At 32.2% G+C, this 21509-nt stretch overlaps 1 long non-coding RNA gene across 1 annotated transcript in view; it reads left to right on the top strand.

Annotated features, from left to right (window-relative positions):
• The window catches only part of LOC104677261, a 240873-nt gene that overhangs the window by 181719 nt on the left and 37645 nt on the right, over positions 1-21509 (top strand). Inside the window, exon 3 of the long non-coding RNA XR_750021.2 lies at positions 19747-19860. This is a non-coding gene — a long non-coding RNA (uncharacterized LOC104677261). The remainder of the gene's footprint in view (positions 1-19746; positions 19861-21509) is intronic.

Genomic DNA, 21509 nt, shown 5'->3' with positions numbered 1-21509 from the left:
CTTCAAGTCCAAGGTTACGATTAAATTCCTGTTTCTTCTTCAAACATACAAAAAGATGTTACATATTTAAAAGTCACATAGATTACTATTTTTATAAATAGGTAAATTTGTATCCAGAATATATTCATAACTAAATACATATCTGTTTACCACAAAAACTACTGACACGAAATGTGGTATGTGAGTTAAAGTCAAAGAAATACATGGAAATGTCTCGAGTATCACTGCTCTGTAGGATTTAGATGGTAGAACCCCCAGAGATGACTCTGATGGGTGAACACAGACAACAAAAAATACATTTTTAAAAGACTCTGGACCATAATTTGTATTGGTAAAATGAAAATTCAAGTTCAATTGTAAAACTAACACCAGAAAAGACAACCAATAACACTATTATTAAGAAATTAATTCATTCCTGATAATAGCAAATTATGTCAAATTATTCAATTGACTTTAATATAAATATGCCAAAGGTCATCTGATATACTACAACTTTAATAGGTATAAAAATTATGAGAAATCTTGTAAAAATGCATTATCTGAATCAATAAATTTGAATTGAGACCTAGAATTATGTATTTCCTAGAAACTCCCAGGTAATACTAATGCTGGTGTTCTGAGAACCACATTTACTATAACAAGTCTTTAGAATGAGGTAATAAGTACATCTAATAAGGAATAAATTGGAAATCCTGGAAATGAAAATAATAGACAGTGATATCAAACAATTCAAAATATATAAGAAGCTCTAGACTGGAAAAAGCCAAAGACAAAATTCACATTGAGGCATTCAGAGAAGATTCAGTCCACAAAGATAATGAGAAAAAATACATAAAACAAGAATTAACAGACACAAAGGACATATTAATCCTCCAAAAGAAGCATCCTCTTCTAAATTATCATGGATAAAAAGCAGAATGAGAAACATAAAGCAAAAATTCCTAATAACTCACAAAGAAAAAGGTTACTTCTAATGGAAGTGTAATAATGCACCAGGAGACTTATCTTCAGCAATTAGAGGTGTCAGAAGCAGGAAGGGAAGCAAAGTAAGCATATTCTGAGAATTGTGTCCGCAGATAAAAAGCAAAGACTTTTCAGATATATAAAACCTAAATAGTGTAATACTCATGGACCTACAGTGAAGTAATCACCAAATAACTTACTTCTGTGAGAATAAGAGAATCAAGAAGTCAGATGGAAATATATATATATATGTATATATGTGTGTATATATGTATGTATATGTGTGTATGTATATATGTGTATATATATGTATATATATTTGGCTCAAATACATATATATATAGAGAGAGAGAGTCAAAAGAATGGTAACATATACAACATATACCAGTAGGCAAATCTCTGCCTATGTAAATTGGTTAATTTTGTGTGTGACCTTAACTGGACCATTAGGTGCCCAGATATTTGGTTAAACATTATTCTGATTATGTTTCTGAAAGTATTTCTAGATAAGATTAATGTTTAAATGAATATACTGAGTAAAGCTGATTTTTTCATCTGAATGTGAATGGACATTATTCAATCTGTTGAAGGCCAGAATACAACATAAGGCAGAGTAAGGAAGAATTCACTCTGAATGACTGTTTTCAAGCTGGGACTTAGGTCTCCTGCCTTCAGGCTTGGTCTCAGATTGGACTTACACCTTCAGCTCTTCTGGTTTTTGGACTCAGAATAGGATTGGGGCTTAAACTGTCAGATTTCCTGGTTCTCAGGTCTTTGGATCCTGATTGGAATGATGTCATTGGCTTTCCAGAGTCTTTAGCTTGCTGACTGCACATCTTGGAAGTTCTCAGCTTTCATAATCAATTACAATTGAATATGAGGTGATTCTTTATATATACATTTCTTATATGTGTACCAATTTCTTATATATATTGCATATTTATATGTTTCTATATTTCTTATAAGTATACATATATATTTCTTCTATTTTATCTCTCTGGAAGACTGATTATCTACTTATTGATCTATCAATCTACCTATAAGGGTAAAAACTAAACAAATGTCTTAATTTAGTCAGTTGTAACCAGTGAAATAGGAAGGGACTGTTCTGTATGAATCCTGTCTAGGTGTGGTTTTGGTTTATAAAGAAGCTAAATATGTGCTGATTAATGTCTACTAAAAATAAATATACAAATATAAAATACTGATTAATAGACATTAATCAGTATATATTTATATTTATATATTTGTATTTGTCAATTAAAAGTAATGTACACATTACAAAATGTACACATTAAATACATTCAGTTATTTGGCTCAACACACACAGAAAAAAATCAAGACATATTTATATTTTTAACAAGAAACAAAGGAAATTTTTAAAGATATTACACAATAAATAGATACCCACAAGAGAGCAAAAATAAACTGAAGTATAATCATTATCATTAAAATGTAATGTGCTTGTTATATTTAACAAAGACTATCCAATTGGATTTAAAAATACTATCTACAAGTTTTTTTGGAGAGATGCCTAAAATACAGGAGCTTAAAGATTGAATAAAGAGAATAAACATAACAGGGAAAGAGGGGGGAGAGAGAGAGAGAGAGGAGAGAGAGCACCGTGATCTAACAATGTTAATAGTATTCAAAATATAATGAATCTTCTCCTAACGGTGTATATAAGTAGGCATGAGTATAAGAGTAACAGTTCACTGAGGATATGTAAAAATCATAAGAACATAGCAATATAACTTTAAAATGTTTAATTCTCACTACCAGGTATATACAAAAGAAACTCAAATCAGTATGCCAAAGAAATGTCTGCAGTCCCATTTATTGTAGCATTATTCACGATAGTCAAGATGTGTGAACAACCTGTGTTGTTAACAACTGAATGGATTTAAGAATGGGATATATATACTCAAATACTATTCCACACTTAAAAACAGGAAATTCTATCATATGGGATAACATGGATGAACCCAGTGGTCATTATGTTAAGTGAAATAACCCAGGCATAGAGAAACAAATGTTATATGATCTCACTTGTATGTAAGATAGAAAACAGTAGCACTCCTAGAAAGCAAAACGGTGGACACAATAGGCTTAGAGGGAGGGGTGAAATGGAAAGGGGAGTTGTCCAATATGTACAGTTACAGTTAGATAAGAGGAATCAGTTCTGGTATTTCATTGTACAATAGAGGAACTATAGTTAATATTTTCTATATTTTAAAATTTCTGGAATAAAGTATTTTGAATATTTGCACCACAAAGAAATGAATGTTTGAGATGATGAGTATGCTAATTATTCTGATTTGATCATTACAAAATGTATATATATGGAAACATCACACTGGACCTCATAAATATGCACAATTTATATTTGTCAATTAAAAGTAAAATTTAAAATATGTAGCCAGGCGTGGTGGCTCACAACTGTAAACCCAGCACTTTGGGAGGCCGAGGAGGGTGGATGACCCAAGGTCAGGAGTTCGAGACCAGCCTGACCAATATGGTGAAACCCTGTCTCTACTAAAAATAAAAAAAATTAGCTGGGTATGGTGGTGGGTGCCTGTAGTCCCAGCTACTCTGGAGGCTGAGACAGGAGAATTGCTTGAACCCAGGAGGTAGAAGTTGCAGTGAGCCGAGATCACGCCAATGCACTCTAGCCTGGGTGAAAGAGTGAGAGTCCATCTCAAAAAATAAAAATAAAAAATAAATAAAATAAATAATTTAAAGTTTCATAGAATTATAAGGCAATGTTTTTAACATAGCTATGATACTTGCAGATTTTAATATATTTCTTAAAATTTTAGATAAATTTGATAAAATGTTAGTAAGGATATTTAATATTTGACAACACAATTAATCCATCTGATCGAACATGGATGTTAACCCCTGACATACATAATAAGACATACATTCTTTTCAGGGACACATGAAGTATATTTTAAATGGATGATTAGGTATTTACAAAGAAAATCTTAAAAATACAATTTTTATAGAAAAAGCAATGCAATGAAATATCAAGTTTTTAATCAGAAAAAATTCATTTGAAAAATGCGCATTTCTAAATAATTGTAAACAGAAATTCATATGAGAAACTATAAATATTTAGAACTTAATAAAAATGAATGTAATACATGTTTACATTTTGTTAGATTTGGTCAAAGTCCTGATTAGAGGCAAATTATAGTGGTAAATGTATGAGTTAAAGAGGAAGAAATCATGAAATTATATTAGTTAAATACTGTAATTCATGAAAATTAAAAATATGGAGTAAACAGAAAAGTAGGAGAAAGTAAATGATAAATATCTGATATTAATAAACAGAAATATTAAATCTTGGGAGAAGGAACCATAGAGATAATAACAAAACCAAAATATAATTCTTTGAAAAATTAAGATACAAAATAATTCGTCAAAGCAAACTAGAAAAAAAAACATAAAGAAGCAAAACAATAGAGTTAGACTGGTGGAAGTTTAAAAATCTTAAAACTCTGAAAGGATACTTGAAAAAGAGATAAGAATATTTCAAAATAAATTATCAGTTAATATTAATGAAATACAGAACCATTACTCAAATCAGTGGCCAAAAAACATTTCTTCAAAAAGTTTTAGAAAATATCTGGCCCATATAGCTTTTAATGTTTTAAAAAAATCTTTCAACAAATAGACAATATTTATTGTATTCAAACTATTCAAAGAATAGAAAAAAAGGAAGTATTCCATAACACATATCATGAGACCTATGTAATCTCAATGATAAAACTGGATAAAATTAGAACCAGAAAATGCAATTGTAGAGCAAACTCATTTGTGAACATAGATGTAGAAAGCGTGCACACTGTTACCAAATTGAAACCTGCATTGTTTTTGTATAAATCACATTTAAAGTAAATCATATTTAAATTCGTTTTGTTCTAGCATAGCAAAGAGCTTTAGTATAAACAAATTGACAGTATATTTATACCTTTAAAAATAACAAGATAATCTTAGTTGTTGCATTGAAATGTTTGGTAAAAATTCAGCTATTACTCATGAATAAAAGCAAAGACAGAAACAAAACACTTAGCAAATCATATCTTGAATGTTCCTTAACCTGATAAAAATATACTTGTTAAGAATCTGTATTACATATTATCTTTATTGATGAATCTTTAGTGATATTGCAAAATCCTGTAACAGTACTCAATTCAAACTAAAAGTGATCTATTTTAGCAATTTGTGATGTCCCTTATAATAAAGTGGTAGTGGTCAGAGTACACACGAAGGATAATTTGGCAAGGCAGGCTGTCAGGTCATTTAGCTTTATTGAATAAGCACAGACACACACACACATACACGTTAAATATATTGTGTATATATATTGTAAATATAAGTATATGTACATCATATATATTATATGCAATGTTCCTTCTCTTACATCATGGAATGGGAGAACATTTAAAGAGAGGACAGTCATATATATATATATTATATGACTAAAAGAACATTGCAGACAGCTTGAAATTATTGGCATGAGAATGGGTAGAGAAAAAGCTAAACATCTTTTTAGTAGATTCAGTTGAGCCCAAGGAAAACAAGAATCTGACTCAGAAGACTTGCCTGCCTAACATCTACATATCTTTTTCACATATATTCCTGATTGTAGTTGTAGTAGGTTAGGTCAAAACAGACACTCTCAATGTTTTGTTTTGTTTTTTTTGTTTTTTTTTTTTTCAATTTCAGCACAGCTGGAAGATTTATTTCATTGCATAGTAGGAAAAGTCAACAATTACAATTTAATATTCTTTCAAATATTGTTTTAAAGAGTGTACACTTTTGCTGTTAACTTCCTCGGCATTTATAGATTTATATTTTGAGTCTATTTAAATTTATTTCATGAAATTTTCATAAAGGTTAAAACTGTCTCATTTATAAATATTTAAATAGCTGCTAGATATCCCTGGTGAAAACAAATATCACATGAATGGAATATGGTACAATGATTGCTTTACTTTGTTATCAGCAAATAATAACTTACAAAAAATCAAAACTTTTATGTAAAATAACATTTTAATTACTGTGTTTATTTATGATCCTGTGATGATAGAACTCTATTGCGCATTTGACATTGAGTGATAAACATTTGGTTTCTTCCAATGTCTTCACAATTACTCCATCAATAAAAAATATTCATTAAATACATTATATTTCACATATTCAATAACTTTTTAGAGTGTTCAAGAACTTCAGAATTGATCTGTATAAGATTAAAGTGATAGACTATTTATAGTTCATGAGACACCTTCAAAGCATTGTTTTTACATATTAGAAGTACATTAAATATTTCTGTTCTATTATTAGAACCTATTATTTTTTAAAAGGATCACAATATGAATATTTTAATAGTTGTATGTTACACTTGAAAGTTTTGTTTTCTATGCATTTTAAAAATAGATCTTTTTTCTATTCCTGTAGTAAATTAACATATCAATCATATATATTTCTCATTTCTTGCCAGCATCTAATAAAAATATTCCTTTAGCCCATGCAGAAATTAAACTGGAAAGTTTTATTTTCTTTTGCCTAATGATAATATATATTTTTAAAATTTTGTATTTTGTAGTAGTTTCACATGGTGTTAAAATCTTGCTATGACATGAATCTCAAGGTTATTATTTTCTCTTATGCATGTACTCTCATCAGCTGAGAAGAAATTCTTATATTTCTGCTGCAACCTACTGCGTTTCCACCTTTTAAAAGTTTGTTATAGCCGGGCACGGTGGCTCAAGCCTGTAATGCCAGCACTTTGGGAGGCTGAGACGGGCGGATCACGAGGTCAGGAGATCGAGACCATCCGGGCTAACACGGTGAAACCCCGTCTCTACTAAAAAATACAAAAAACTAGCCGGGCGAGGTGGCGGGCGCCTGTAGTCCCAGCTACTGGGGAGGCTGAGGCAGGAGAATGGCGTAAACCCGGGAGGCGGAGCTTGCAGTGAGCTGAGATCCGGCCACTGCACTCCAGCCTGGGCGACAGAACAAGACTCTGTCTCAAAAAAAAAAAAAAAAAAAAAAAGTTTGTTTTACACTACTTTGTTGAATTACTTTAACCATTTATTTACCACGTGTTTTTGGAAGGAATAATAAAAATAATTCTCCCTTTCAATGGTTTGAATCAAAGTCATTATTTTAACTTTTCTTAATTTTACTTTCATATTTATTCCAAAGGAGTTGTTCTAAAATTAACATCACCGATATTGTATTTAATATAATATTTTTGAGAATAATCTTTACAGACATAATTAAAATGATTATGTTTCCAATTTTTTAATTTTTTTATTTTAATTGAATATGTACGTAGTAGGTGTACATATTTATGGGATACATGAAATATTTTAATAAAGGCTTGCAAGGTGAAATAATCACATCAAGGAGAAGAGAGTATCCATCCCTCAAGCATTTATGCTTTTGGTTACAAACGATTCATTTACACTCTTAGTTACTTTAAAATGTACAATTATTATTGACTATAGTCACCCTGTTCTGCTATTAAATAGGAGGCCTTATACATTCTTTCTGATTTTTTTTTTGTACCCGTTAATTTTGCTTCTTCCCAGCTCCCTACTACCTTCTCAGCCTCTGGAACAACCCGTCTACTTTCTATGTTAATTAGTTCAATTGTTTGATTTTTAAATCCCACATATAAGTGAGAAAATGCAATGTTTGCCTTTTGTGCCTGACTTATTTCACTTAACATCATGATCTTCAGTTCCATCCATGTTGTTGCAAATGACAGGATCTTGTTCTTTTTCAGGGTTGAATAATAGTCCATTGTGTATATGTACCACAATTTCTTTATTCATTCATCTGTGGATGGACGCTTAGGTTGCTTCCAAATTTTAGCTATTGTAAATAGTTGCTGCAACAAACATAGGAGTGCAAATATCTCTTTGATATACTGATTTCCTTTCTTTTGGGTACATACCCAACATTGGGATTGCTGGATCATTGGTAGCTCAATTTTTAGTTTTTTGAGGAACCTCCAAACGGTCCTCATAGTGGTTGTACTAATTTACCTTCCCACCAACAGTGTACAAAGGTTCCCTTTACTGCACATATTGACCCGCATTCGTTATTGTCTTCTGGGTAAAAGCCATTTTAACTGGGGTGAGATGATAGCTTACTGTAGTTTTGAATTTGCAATTCTCTGATAATCAGTGATTTTAAGCACCTTTTCATATAACTATTTGCAATAGGTATGTCTTCTTTAGGGTAATTGCTAAGTAAATCTTTTGCCCATTTTTGATCAGGTTATTAGGTTTTTCTCTATAGAGTTGTTTGAGCTCCTTATATATTCTGGTTATTAATCCCTTGTCAGATGGGGGGTTTGGAAATATTTTATTCCATTCTGTGGGTTGTCTCTTCATTTTGTGGGTTGTTTCCTTTGCTGGGCAGAAGCTTTTTAACTTTGTGTCCATTTTTGCTGTGGTTGTCTGTGTTTTTGAAGTATTGTTCATAATTTTTCCCCAGACCAATGTCTTGGATATTTTCCCCAATGTTTTCCTGTAGTAGTTTCATAGTTTGAGGTCTTAGATTTAAGTCTTAAATCCATCTTGATTTGATTTTTGTAAATGGCAACAACTTTGTTGAATTTAGCAGTTCTGTTTTTCTTATGTGTACATGTGTGTGATGTCTTTAGATTTTTCCAAATATAAGATCATATCAGTGAACAAGACAATTGGAATTTTTCCTTTCCAAGTTTGATACCCTTTAATTCTTTGTCTTGTCTGATTGCTCTAGTTAGGACTTCCAGTGCTATGTTGAACAACAGTGTTGAAATTGAGCATTCTTGTCATGTTCAGATTTCAGAGGAAAGGCTTTCAGTTTTTCTCCATTTAGTAAACAATGATTAACTTTGAAGAAAATGTGAAGACTTTCGAATAAAATTTACTTTAACAGTATAGGTATAAACTTATTATCTAGGTATATTCTTAGCTCAAGTTTTCCCAGATTAATTGTACTAATTACTTTGCAAAATACTGACATTTAACAGTAAAAATATTAAAAAGGGGAAAGAAAAAATCTTATTTATAGAATAATGCTAACTAAATATTTAGAAGAAATGGTAAAAATAGAAATATCACCATTTAATAATCATCTTAATAAAAACTGACTAAGGAAAAATTCATTAGTCAATGTGAAGTAACTAGATTATAGGTGCCAAGATATTCAAAAAGCCTGAAATTATTGCCTCACAAATTACCAATTAATGACAAAAGGAACAGAAATAATTTTATAACAAAAATAGTTTGTGAATACTACCTTAATATCACCAATTATGGAGCCATTAGAAAATTACCATTAGCTATTTATTCTTGTTAAAGATATTTTATTGCAATAGAGTGATGACTTTTTCTCTCTAAATTATTGCTATATGTATATGTCTGTGTGTGTGTGTGTGTATATATATATATATATATGAAATGAGATTATATAAAAAGGGAACCTATTTTCAACCCAAATAAGTATTTTTTTCTTCAACGCTAAATATAGCTTGTTAAAAATAAACATCTGTCAAGTAACTTTTTTTGAGATTGTTTATTTTTATTAGTAAATAAATATTGAAAGTCATGATTTCATAAATTAATAGAATGATTTAGACTTTATAAAATTTTAGAAAAAGGTAATATGTTATTATATAATATATAGATATTTAGCAAATAGATAAACATTCATTGAGAATGTGTGTGGTTTACAAAAGTCTCTGAAATTTTCATTTCTAAACACATTCTTTGTGAGGTTTGAATTCTCAGTTCTCTGGAGTTGATGTGGCTCTAAAATGATATAACAATGGAAATTTTATTAATATATATTTTTAATGAGAAACTAATATTTAGAAGGCAAATGTTGAATAAACGTTTTTATATTCAAAGTTTATAATCTGGTAGATTGATTCAGATAAACACCCCAAACTTATAATGAAGACCAAAGTTAATCAAAAGCTATTTTCTCCCTATTGCTTGACTAAAGTATAGTTTCTGCTTTTACTATAAAATCCCAATTCCTTATATGAGGAGATGGTGCTTAATCTCAGATTATGGTTTGAAGCAGAATGACAAAGCAATATCAATAGTTGGCTCATTTGTGTTGTGGAGTAGTATTCAATTATATGAATATATGACAAGTTGGTTATCAGCTCACCTTTTAATGGAAATTTAGATTGCTTGTTTTCATTTATTATGAATAAAGTCACTATGAACAATCATGTAAAAAGTTTTCAACTTTTTGTAACCAGTTGATGGGGCGGGGGGAAGTTGAGTTCAAATACCTCTGCCCAGTGACACAGCATGGAAACATCAATAACAAATAGAGGGAGAATGTTGACATTTCTCTAATAATAAAGTTAAATCATATTTTCCTAGCAGGAGCTACAACACCTTTTATGAACCAATAAAGAAATATTTCTCTATGTCACAGAGATTTTACAAGGCAGTGCATCTAAGGCTGAATGTTTCACCTAAATGTGTGTCAATGTGCTATTTAATTTTTATCTAATTCCCAAAATATCAGGAAGAATATGAGCTATCATGCTGACAAGGATATTTTTGAAGAGTTGGGATTTGGAATGCCCTTCCCCATCCTGAAATGTTCTGTGCATCTGAAGTCTCAAGTGCTGGCTAGTACTGCTATATGGCACAGTATGTTTTTTGGGAATGTATATTTCAGATAGGCTGACAAATATTACTGATAGCAGAGACCTAAAGCTTAGGATAAGATAAAGCCATGTGTGTAAGGGATAAATTTCATGAAAGAAGAGCAAAGATTTATAGCCAGCTGTTTGTAAAAATGATGCCTTAGGAAGGAAAGGAGGGGATACTTGTCAATATGGTGGACTGAACTAATGAGGGTAGGTCCTAGACACTGAAAAATTCAAAATCTCCAGGAATCATGTTTTAATATATATGATTAGGCTCAAAAGAAATGACAACGGAATCAATTCTAAGGTACAAATAAAAAGAGGGTAAAGCAGAATTGTTAGATCAAAATATTTTGATTTGTTTTAAAATGATGGCCATGCCATAGACCTTCACATTTAGCTAGAGGGAGATGAAATTGAGTATCTTGCACAAAATCATTACTGAGGAAATGCTAACTCTGCTTCTAAATGAGACTCAATTTTTACCCCAATGTCTTGTATATGAAGTAAGGAAGCAGGAGGCTTATAAGGATATGACTATGCTTAAATTGCCAATAAGTTATAGAAACTACAAATCAAAAATTATTTTTTAAATGGTGTGAATTTAGACAATCCATATGGGTTACAAAACAAATAAAATGTTTTATAGGAAAGTTTGCATATGAGGTCTTTCAAATATGACAGAAAACAACTTCCATGGTATATAATAAAGAGCTGACAAATAACTAAAGATAATAGAGAACTGTGAAGGAGACTTTAAAATAAGCATATATAAAGTGATCACACTGAAAAATGAACTAGAACCGGAAAGGAAACAAATACATTAAAAATGGGCATATCAAGAACTGGAAATTCTGTATACATGAAAATATAGTCATTGAGTGAAACAAAATACTGACAAATAGACAAACCAAACTACTTATGAGAATTATTTTAAGATGGAAAAAATGAACTGGAAGTAAAGTGGAAAACCTGAGGAAAGAAAAGCAAGTCTTTGAATTGAGGCTTGGCAACAGAGATAATCACATGTAATGTTTTAGTCTATTTGTATATTCTTTTTGTGGGCCATGTAGTCAATTTGGAACAGTTCTAAAATGTTTTTCTCCTGTGATTTTATTTTCCTTAATTATTTGCACCACTTCCAAAACTGTACATTTGACAAATGTATGCATTGCTACTGTGGTCACCAAAATTGTAGGGGCATCAAGGAAAGTGAGCCTGTCTACCTTGAAATTGTTACTGTTGTCTTTACAGAGGTATCATCATCTCTTTGAGGGTTCTCTCAAAGTATTTGCTTTGAATGCAGTAACTCATCCCAGAGATAGAAACAGAGAATAAGAACATGTAACTCAAAACAGCATGTCTGGAGTGGCATCAGACAAATCCTACAATTCCAATACATTTTATAAGATGATGACTTTAGAACAGTAGAATAAGGAAAGGAATTTTGGCTACTGTATAATATGAGTCCCATTGTTTAAAAAGTTAGAGTTGTATGGAAGTTTAATGATGGAATGCTCATGTAAGCATGAGTTCCTATGGATATTTTATTTTTAGCATTTGACATAAACATTGAAGAATGTGTAAGATGTTGACAAAAAGATAAAAATAATCTTATGCAAAAATAGAAATGCCACAAGCAATGTCACATAATCTGACTTGGAAAGAGGGAACAATGTTCTTTATTGGATACTGAAAGAAAAAATGGGGTGTTAAACTAGAAAAGTGGAGGTGTAATGTGGAGATACTATAAGACAGTTTGAAATAAGGAGTGAATATTAGAAATCTAAGAAATAGATAAGAATTAAAAGTTGATTACGGAATACAGAATAAGGAAAACAGCCAGTTAGATCTACAGTTTGTAAAACTAAGGAGGACAAAAATTGTGATAAAAAGGAATTTAAAAACAGACTCACTGATGAATTAAAAGAGAACAGATATTCAAGGTATGAGGGGTTATTGTCAAATGCTGAGATGTTTTATTGAAAAGGAGTGAAAGTGGGAAAGGAGTTTAGTGGAATGTATTAAAGCAAAGGGACATTATTGAAATTAATCATTGGATGCCTATTGCTGATCTTTAATAGAGTGCTTTTTGAAGTGATAGTGGAATTTTCAGTTTTCAAAGTTAAAACGGTGTGCCAATTGTCATCTAAAAATACATTCCCTGAGCCTTTTTGGGAACATGGCTGCATCTAGCTGCTGTCAAGTCTAGAAAATGTCATTTTTAACGTATTCATGCCACTGTATTTTGAGTCTTCTTATATTGCAACCTAAACTTTATTCTAACTAAAGCAGATATTAGTATCACTAGAGGGTTGGTCCTGTGAAAGAAACTGAAAATACGTGACATTAGAATAGTGCTCAGGCAGTATAGGCAGGTAAGGTTGGAAAGCTGATGACCCTTGTTATGCCATTATAGTTGATAAATTTTCATCTTTAAAAAGGTAACTAAGCCACATTTTGTTAAGCAAATCAGGTGACTATTGAGCCTGTATTTTCGAAGAAATAATTACAAAGATCCATAATGTTAACAATATGTTGCCTGTTTCTTGTTGCTTTATGCAAATTACTACAATAAAGAGAACCTCAGATGAGATCTGACTTACTTTCAAAACAAAATGAAAGGCGAAGTCCAAAAATATGGGACTTTGCAGGGTGGCAATATCTAAATCATCTTTTTTTTTACTACCCCCAAACCAAAAGACAAAAATGTCAGTCTAAAAACATGTATTGATACTTCTGATTAAGATTTCTAATCCATAAAGGTATCTAAGTTTGTAGCAAACCTCAGATTTGGAGTATTGTCTTTCACTCCCATGTATTGTGTCAGAGACCTTCAAGTTGCCTCCATCAAAATAAGTTAGAAATAGGCACAGACGAGAAAATCACAAGTCAGGCTTAGGAAGTATGTCCATAAAATAACACTGATTTTTTTTTTCCTGGCATATTAGTACTGAGGGGAAGCAAATAGGCCATGGGTCTAAAAATTTTTGAGAGCAATTACAAAGAGATCACAAGACTGACCTAAAAATTTTTATTGTTTATCTCTAAAACTATTCTCAGGCTCCCAGAACTGCACCTGCAAAAAGTAGTTTGTGTAAGTATGCAGCCTCCAAGGAGAATATAGATTCATTCTTCAGATGTAGCCACAGAAGCTAATGAACACAAGGATTAACCTCCCAGAAGGGAGAGACATGTGCCATGGAAGACAGAGGAAGAGATCGTTTTTCTCACAGCTCAGAATCTGAGTCTACCCAATACTCAACTTTCTACAGTCTGCCTTTATTAGTTCTTCCCAAAAAGACATCATCATTATGTATGAACTGACTTGTTTCCCATTCTATTTTCTCAATGAATTCTTTTTAACTGCAGTAATTTTGTTTCTGTTCCACTCTCATGTATTATTTTCATCAGCAACTTCAGACCCAGGCAAGAAGGGGTGCTGCTTTGGACTCCATATTTTGTCAAACTCACTTCGATCCTTCCCCAGCCTAACCCCAGTTTTCAAGGTAAGAATTGCATAGGCCAAAGGGCAGTGATGCTTTTGTCTAGTTGAAGAATAGGCTCCACTTCTGGGCCATGCTTTGAATGTCTAATAGTCCACAGAGCCCTGCTCAAATAGATCCTAACTGGCTTCCAGGTATTTTACAGACCTGCTACCCGTGTCATCTTTCTGAAAGTTGCTGGCCTTAACTTAAACCCAAGAACTGGCTAAGGGCAGCAATGTAGTCTGGCTTGCAAACTGGGGTGTCACCTGATTAATCATAAGAGAAGGGAGTGAAGAGAAGAGAGGGTCATGGTTACAAATTCAGAGCTAGGGTTATCTTTCCTCATGTTTTCATATATTCTAGGATATAAAAACAAGAATCTGAGGATTCTGAATTTGTCAACATAAGTGAATAGAATGTATTATATTTAACGGTCTAATGTGTTTGGTTTATAGATTTTTAATTTTATTTATTTATTTATTTTTTGAGAAGCTGGATTGCAGTGGCACAACCTGGGCTCAGTGTAACTTCCATCTCCCAGGCTCAAGAGATCCTCCCACCTCAGCGTCTCAAGTAGCTGGGACTACAGGAACGTGCCACCATGCCTGGCTAAGATGGATTTTTTTGTCAAGATGGGGTTTCACTATGTGGCTCAGGCTGGTCTCAAACTCCAGTACTCCAGGGATCCTCCTGCCTAGGCCCCCCCAAAGTGTTGGGATTACAGGCGTGAGCCACTGCACCCGGGCTGTTTGTAATTATCTAATATTGTTTGTCTTAACCATATATCAAGTTGTTTATAAACAACATAAATTTATTTCGCACAGTTTTGTAAGTTGGAAAATCCACAATTAAGGTGTCAGCAGATTTGATGTCTGGGGAGGGCCCACTTTCCCATAATGACACCCTCTCACTCTGTCTTCACAGGGTGAAAGGGGTTAGCTAGCTTTTTGAGGTCTTTTTGTAAGGGCACTAATCCCCTTCACAGAGGCTCTGCCCTCCTCATCTAGTCACCTCCCAAAGGCCCCACCTCGTAATAGCATCACATTAAGGATTAGGTTTTAATGTATGATTTTTGGAGGGACACGAACATTCAAACCATTGCATAGGTATAGGATATGTAAGACTACATATATGGTATTTTTCTTGCCCCATAAATATTGTCACATACCTGAATATGTCTGTATAAATCCAAATATGTTGGATATAGAGGACAGATTATTCTTATATTAGTTTATAAATTGCCAGAATATAGGATCTGTTACAGAACCTAATAGAGAGGGATGCCCATTAACCACAGATTCTGAGATTTGCGCTGGAAGAGGTAATAGGCTAGGACCTTGGGCTTTGTCCTTTGGAGGAAGAATGAGTTCACTTTGTTGGAAGCAGAGTGTGCACTGATAAATGGTTGCCATAGGACGGACTCTGGCAGCCTACCAGTTATTCCCTTCCAATGTTTTCCCCTCTTTTTCTGGGCATGTGGCTACAGAGCTGTGAACGATTTCTGTTGTCTTCACACGTATCAGCCATGTGAGGCTCTGTAATAAGTTCTCACCAATGGAATATGACCAAAGTAATGTGTTCATTAGGTTAAAAGGAGATTTCTTACTCTGGTCTTGCTCACTTTTCCCTTCCTGCAGACTGAAGTGTAGATATGGTAGAGGTGCAGCATCAGTCATGCTGATGAAGACAGCATCCATGGGATTGATGGAGGAAGAAAATGCACTCAATAAAAATTCACAGAGAAAAGCTGCCTTACGTGCGTGAGACAAACTTCACTCTTTAAGCGATTGTATTTTTCCCCCAGCAGTTTAGCCTTTAGTCTAAGAAAACTGCTTAGAAAAATATGGCCTTATTGTTACTCATTTAAAGTGGGCAAATGAGTTATTATGGGCAAATGAAGTTATTATGATGAGCACAAACTACTTGTCTATCTTTCATTAGAGTAGCTATGGGACAGAATGTGTAGACAGAACTCAGTTATAATGTCATTTTTTTTTTTCGTATAACTCCTCTCATGCTTGGTAAGTAAGATATTAGAATTCTAGGAAGACTCAGATTTATGTAGTCATTTGGAACCTTATGGATATCTTCTTCAACTTTCAGAAAATATTACATATATATACACACAATAGTTTATAGAAAATTTAGTATAGTGTCTAATATAGGATTTATGTATAGTACATAGTATACAGATTATATAGAGTATAGAAACTATATGACATATAGAGCATTTACAGTAATACTGTATATTACTCTTCATGTATTTATTAATTTTAATATCTATTTCAATTTACTTTTCACACATTCACAACATTTATGTTTTCTAGAAGTATTTTAAAATTTCTATTTTTACAATTCACAGAATAATAAAATTACTCAGTTGTTTTAAAATTAGGTAGAAAATAGTAACTTATAAGAAATTACCTAGAAGCACATCATTAACTTTATGAATGTATAAATGAGTTTGTCATTTGCTAGAAGCCAATGAGATACATGCTTGGTGTTTAATCTGTCAAGCATTACTTTTTGAAAATATTAAGCAGAGACATCTTCTAAATCTGAGTCATAGACCAAGTCTCAGTCTCTCTCTATGTACATAATATATAATATACTCTATATATGTGTATATCACACCCATACACACACACATGCACACTGTTAGGATCAGTTGGTTTATATGTTTTTAAGTCATGTATCTTTTAACTGAAATTCTGTCTAGATGTTCTATCCATTATTGAAAGTGGGGTATTCAAGTCTCCATCTATTAATGTAGAACTATCTATTCTTACATTCAAGTTTGTCAGTACTTGCTTCATATTATTTTAGGACTATGTTTTGAGAATATATGTTTATAATTACATCTTCTTAATGAATTGACACTTTTTAAAATATACACCTCCCTCTTCCTCATATACCAGTTATAAATTTACCAGTTATAAATATTACCACCATAGCTTGCTTTTTGGTTGATATTGGTATGGAATATCTTTTTCTACCCTTTAACTTTCAATCTGAGTCTTTAGATCTAATGTGAGTCTCTTGAAGTTGTGTCGTTTTTGGAATTCACTCTATTTTGTCTTTTGATTGAAGAGTTTGATACATTTCTATTTCAAGTAATTATTGATTTACAAAGGACTTCTGCCATTTTGCTGTTTTTTTCTATATAACTATATATACTTTGCTCTCATTTTCTCTGTTATTACCTTTTCTGTTTGCTTTTAGTTAAGTTTGCAAATAGGGCGCTACTTAATTCCCTTCCCTCATTTTTTGTGTATTATTTTGTGGATATTTTCTCTGTGCTTATTATAGGTATAATGTTCAAGATCCTATATTTATCACAATGTACTTTGAACTAAAGTTAACATCCCCAGCATGCAAATACCCTACTCCTATGTAACTTCACTCCCTTTTATGTTGTTTCTCTTATAAGTTACACATTTCTACATTTTATGCTTAGAAGTATAATGATTTTTATATAATTATAGTTATTTTGATATTGTTTCTGCTAGAAATTATTTAAGAAACAGTTATAAATAAATACAGTAATATTGGCTTTTATATTTAATTACACATTTTGATAATTTCAAATATTCTACAGTTTTGTTCTCAAACTGTATTTTCTGCTTGCTCAAATCTTCTGTCTTTTAAAATGTCTATTATAATTTTAGCTCCAGAATTTATGTTTAGTTCTCTTTGGAATTTATTTCTTTCTTACATTCCATTTTGCTTGTGCATCATTTTCATGATTTAATTCTTTATGTTTTTACTTTTATGTTTTTCTGTGAAGACAGTTATGTACCACATAATGATATTTCAGTCAATGGGGAACCAACCACATTTATGATTGTCCTCCCATAGGATTATAATATTGTATTTTGACTGTACCTTTTCTATCTTTATACATGTTTAGATACACAATACTTCTCACTGTGTTACAGTCACCTACAATATTTAGTATAGTAACATTCAGTACAGGTTTCTAGCCTGGGAGCAATAGGCTACACCATATAGTCTAGACATATAGTACGTTATACCATCTAGCTTTACGTGAATACAATCTGATGATGCACATTGACAAAATTGTCTAATAATGCATTTCTTAGGACATATTCCCATTGGTAAGAACATATAACTGTATATTTAAAACCTTTTCTAGTAAATCCAATGTCTGGACTTCCTCAGGGACAGTTTCTGTCCATTTATTTTGTTCTGTTACATGGGCCATATTTTCCTATTTGTTAGCCTTGTGATTTTTGTAGAAACCTGGATATTTGGATATTACTGTGTGGTAACTTGGAGATTCTCTCCTGTCCTCAAAGTTTGTTATTTTCTGGTTGAGACTGTAGTAGACGTCTGTTTAATTACTTTCTAACCTATTTTGCAGACTGAATAGTCTTTTCTTGTGTGATAACTGACATGTTTGTTCTTTAGCTTGTGTTCAGCTATAGTATTGGCATATTTTTTTTGTTTTTATTACCAGGATCTAAAACAAACAAGCAAGCAAACAAAAAATGCTTCTCCCAATATTTGAGATTAGCTCTGTGCGATAAACACAGACGTTTAACCAGACTTGCATTAAGTCTATTGATTAGCCTGAGATAAAAGCTTTGGGTCTTGTTGAGCATGTCTCTTGCCCTGGACATATATGTGGCTTTCTTAATTGCCTTGTATGCATGGATGCTTTTGAATGTCTTAAATTTTCAAAGAAAGTCTCCCCTAGCTGTTCCTCCTCAGCCTTAGGTAGTTTATTACATGTTTAGAACATAATATTTTGTCCAGGTATTTTTGATTTATTAGATCATTTTGTAGTTTTTTGTTTGTTTGTTTGAGACGGAGTTTCACGCTTGTTGCCCAGGCTGGAGTACAATGGTGCCATCTTGGCTTACCACAACCTCCGCCTCCCAGGTTCATGTGATTCTCCTGCCTCATCCTCCCAAGTAGCTGGGATTACAGGCATGCACCACCACATCTGGCTAATTTTGTGTTTTAGTAGAGACGCGGTTTCTCCCATGTTGGTCAAACTGGTCTCGAACTCCTGACCTCAGGTGATCCGCCCACCTCGGCCTCCCAAAGTGCTGGGATTACAGGAGTGAGCCACCATGCCTGGTCCATCTTGTGGTTATTTTGAATGATGCTCATTCTTTTTCCAGCCTGAATTCTTAATTAACTGAAAGATTGCTGAGCACCTTGTCTCAATCCTTCAAGTAGTCTTCAAAGAGTTTATAGCAGGCATGCACAATAATTTGCAAATGAGGTTTGTTCCACTCTCTTCAGTCCCAGGACCCAGGGTCCTACATTGGGAGCATAAGCTACCTTCAAGACTGTTACCATGCTGTGAAGGGGGTGGAGCAAGGGAAAGCAAAAATATCACAAATATTTTTATTTTTTATATCAGCTATCTTTTTCTTGAGTCAGCATTTGCTTTGTTGCTTTGTTGCAGCATTTCTTGCTGTAAACCTGGAACTATTTTTTAAAAATTCTAATGAAGTTGTATCTGACTGGTTATGCTTATTTTTCAATGTTTTTATGGAGAGATGATAGTTAAATCTGGCCATTCCATTTTGCTGAGGTCATCCTCTCTCTAAATATGCCTCCCTAATCCTAATACAGGAGATTGCAAGAGGACAACTTGGCTCTAAAATCGATGCATGAACATGCCATTGGAATTGACCTTGCCAAAAGATGCCTCCCTAAATCCACAAGAACCTCCTTGTTTGAACACAGGTAGGCACTTAGAATTTTTTGGTATATTTTTGACCCACAGGGTGTTTAGAAGTGTTTTGTTTAATTTGAATATATTTGTGAATTTCCAGGAGCCTTTTCTTGTAGATAATTCTGATTTTATTCCATTTTGTTTGGAGTATATTCCTGATCTCTACTGCTTTACATTTACTCATTCTGTTTGAGGCTTGGCGTTTGATCTATTCTGGAAAATGTACCATGAGCACTTGGGAAGAATGTGTACTCTGTTGTTGTTGGGTCAAGTGTTCAATGCATATTTATTAGGTCTTGTTGATTGTTAACTTTACTACTGCCTTGTTAGTCTTCTTCATAGTTGCTCTAACCATTATTAAAAGAAGGACATTGAAGTCTCCAATTATTGTGGAAATGTCTTTTCTCCCCTGACTTCTGTCAGTTTTGCTTAGTGTACTGTTATCGCTTTTTAGGTACATATATATTCATAATTCTAATCTATTTCTAATGAGTTGATTATTGTATGATTGTCAAATATCCCTCTTTTTCTTTTGGTAACTGTTTTGGTGTTACTTTATTTGGTATTGGTATAGCCACCAGATTTCTTGTGTTGCCAACAAGAAATACTATATTCCATTATTTTACTTTCGATTTTTTGTATGTTTAAATCTAAAATGTGTTTTGTATAGAAAACATATATTTGGAACTTTTTAAAAATTTAATTTGACAATTTCTGCCTTTTGGTTGGATTTTTAATTTGTTCACATTTAATATCATTGCTGATAAGGTTTGTGATACTGACATATGCGATTTTGCTATTTTTTGTATGTCTCATGTTATCTTTTTTACTGCTTTCTTTTGCATTGAGCATACATTTTCTATTGTAATGTTTTAGATTTATTTAATACCTTACTCTTTTTTTAAAAAACATTTTCTTAGTGATTTCTCTAGGGTTTACTCTTTACAGCTTAACAGAATCTACTTTATATTAATACTAACGTAATTGTCATGAGATACAGAAATGTTATTTCAATATAGCTCTATACCTTCTTCCATTTTTGTGCTATTATTGTTTTATACATTACATTTATGTATGTAAAAAACCCAAACTTGCATTTTATTATTATTGCTGTACATGCATTCATCTTTTAAAGAAGCTGAATAAAAAAGGAGAGTAAATATATACTTTAAAATTTTCATATTAACTATTTTATCATTTCTGATTCTATTTATTAGCTTCTGTAGATTTAAGTTGATGCTATTGATTCAAGTTACACTCTAGTACAATTTTGTTACATCCCATTTAAGTTTTCTCCTACCCACCTCTTTTATTCTATTATCTGATATAATTTTAAATGCTGTAAGTCCAATGATACAATTTCATGCATATTATTTTATACACTTGCTTTTAAAGTCGCTTATTAAGATAAAGGACAGGAAATATGTATATATATTTCACATATACAGTATATATATTTCACATATACAGTATATATATTTCACATATATACAGAATATGTATTTCATATATACAGTATATAATATATACAGTATATAATATATGCACAGTATATATAATACATACCCACAGTATATATAATACATACCCACAGTATATATAATATACAGTATATATAATACATACACACAGTATATATAATATATACTGTATTTATAAT

Source organism: Rhinopithecus roxellana, chromosome 18 (genome assembly GCF_007565055.1).
Source record: "Rhinopithecus roxellana isolate Shanxi Qingling chromosome 18, ASM756505v1, whole genome shotgun sequence".
NCBI lineage: Eukaryota > Metazoa > Chordata > Mammalia > Primates > Cercopithecidae > Rhinopithecus > Rhinopithecus roxellana.
Note: the sequence above shows the minus strand (reverse complement) of the source record. Positions and strands in the feature narration are given on the sequence as shown.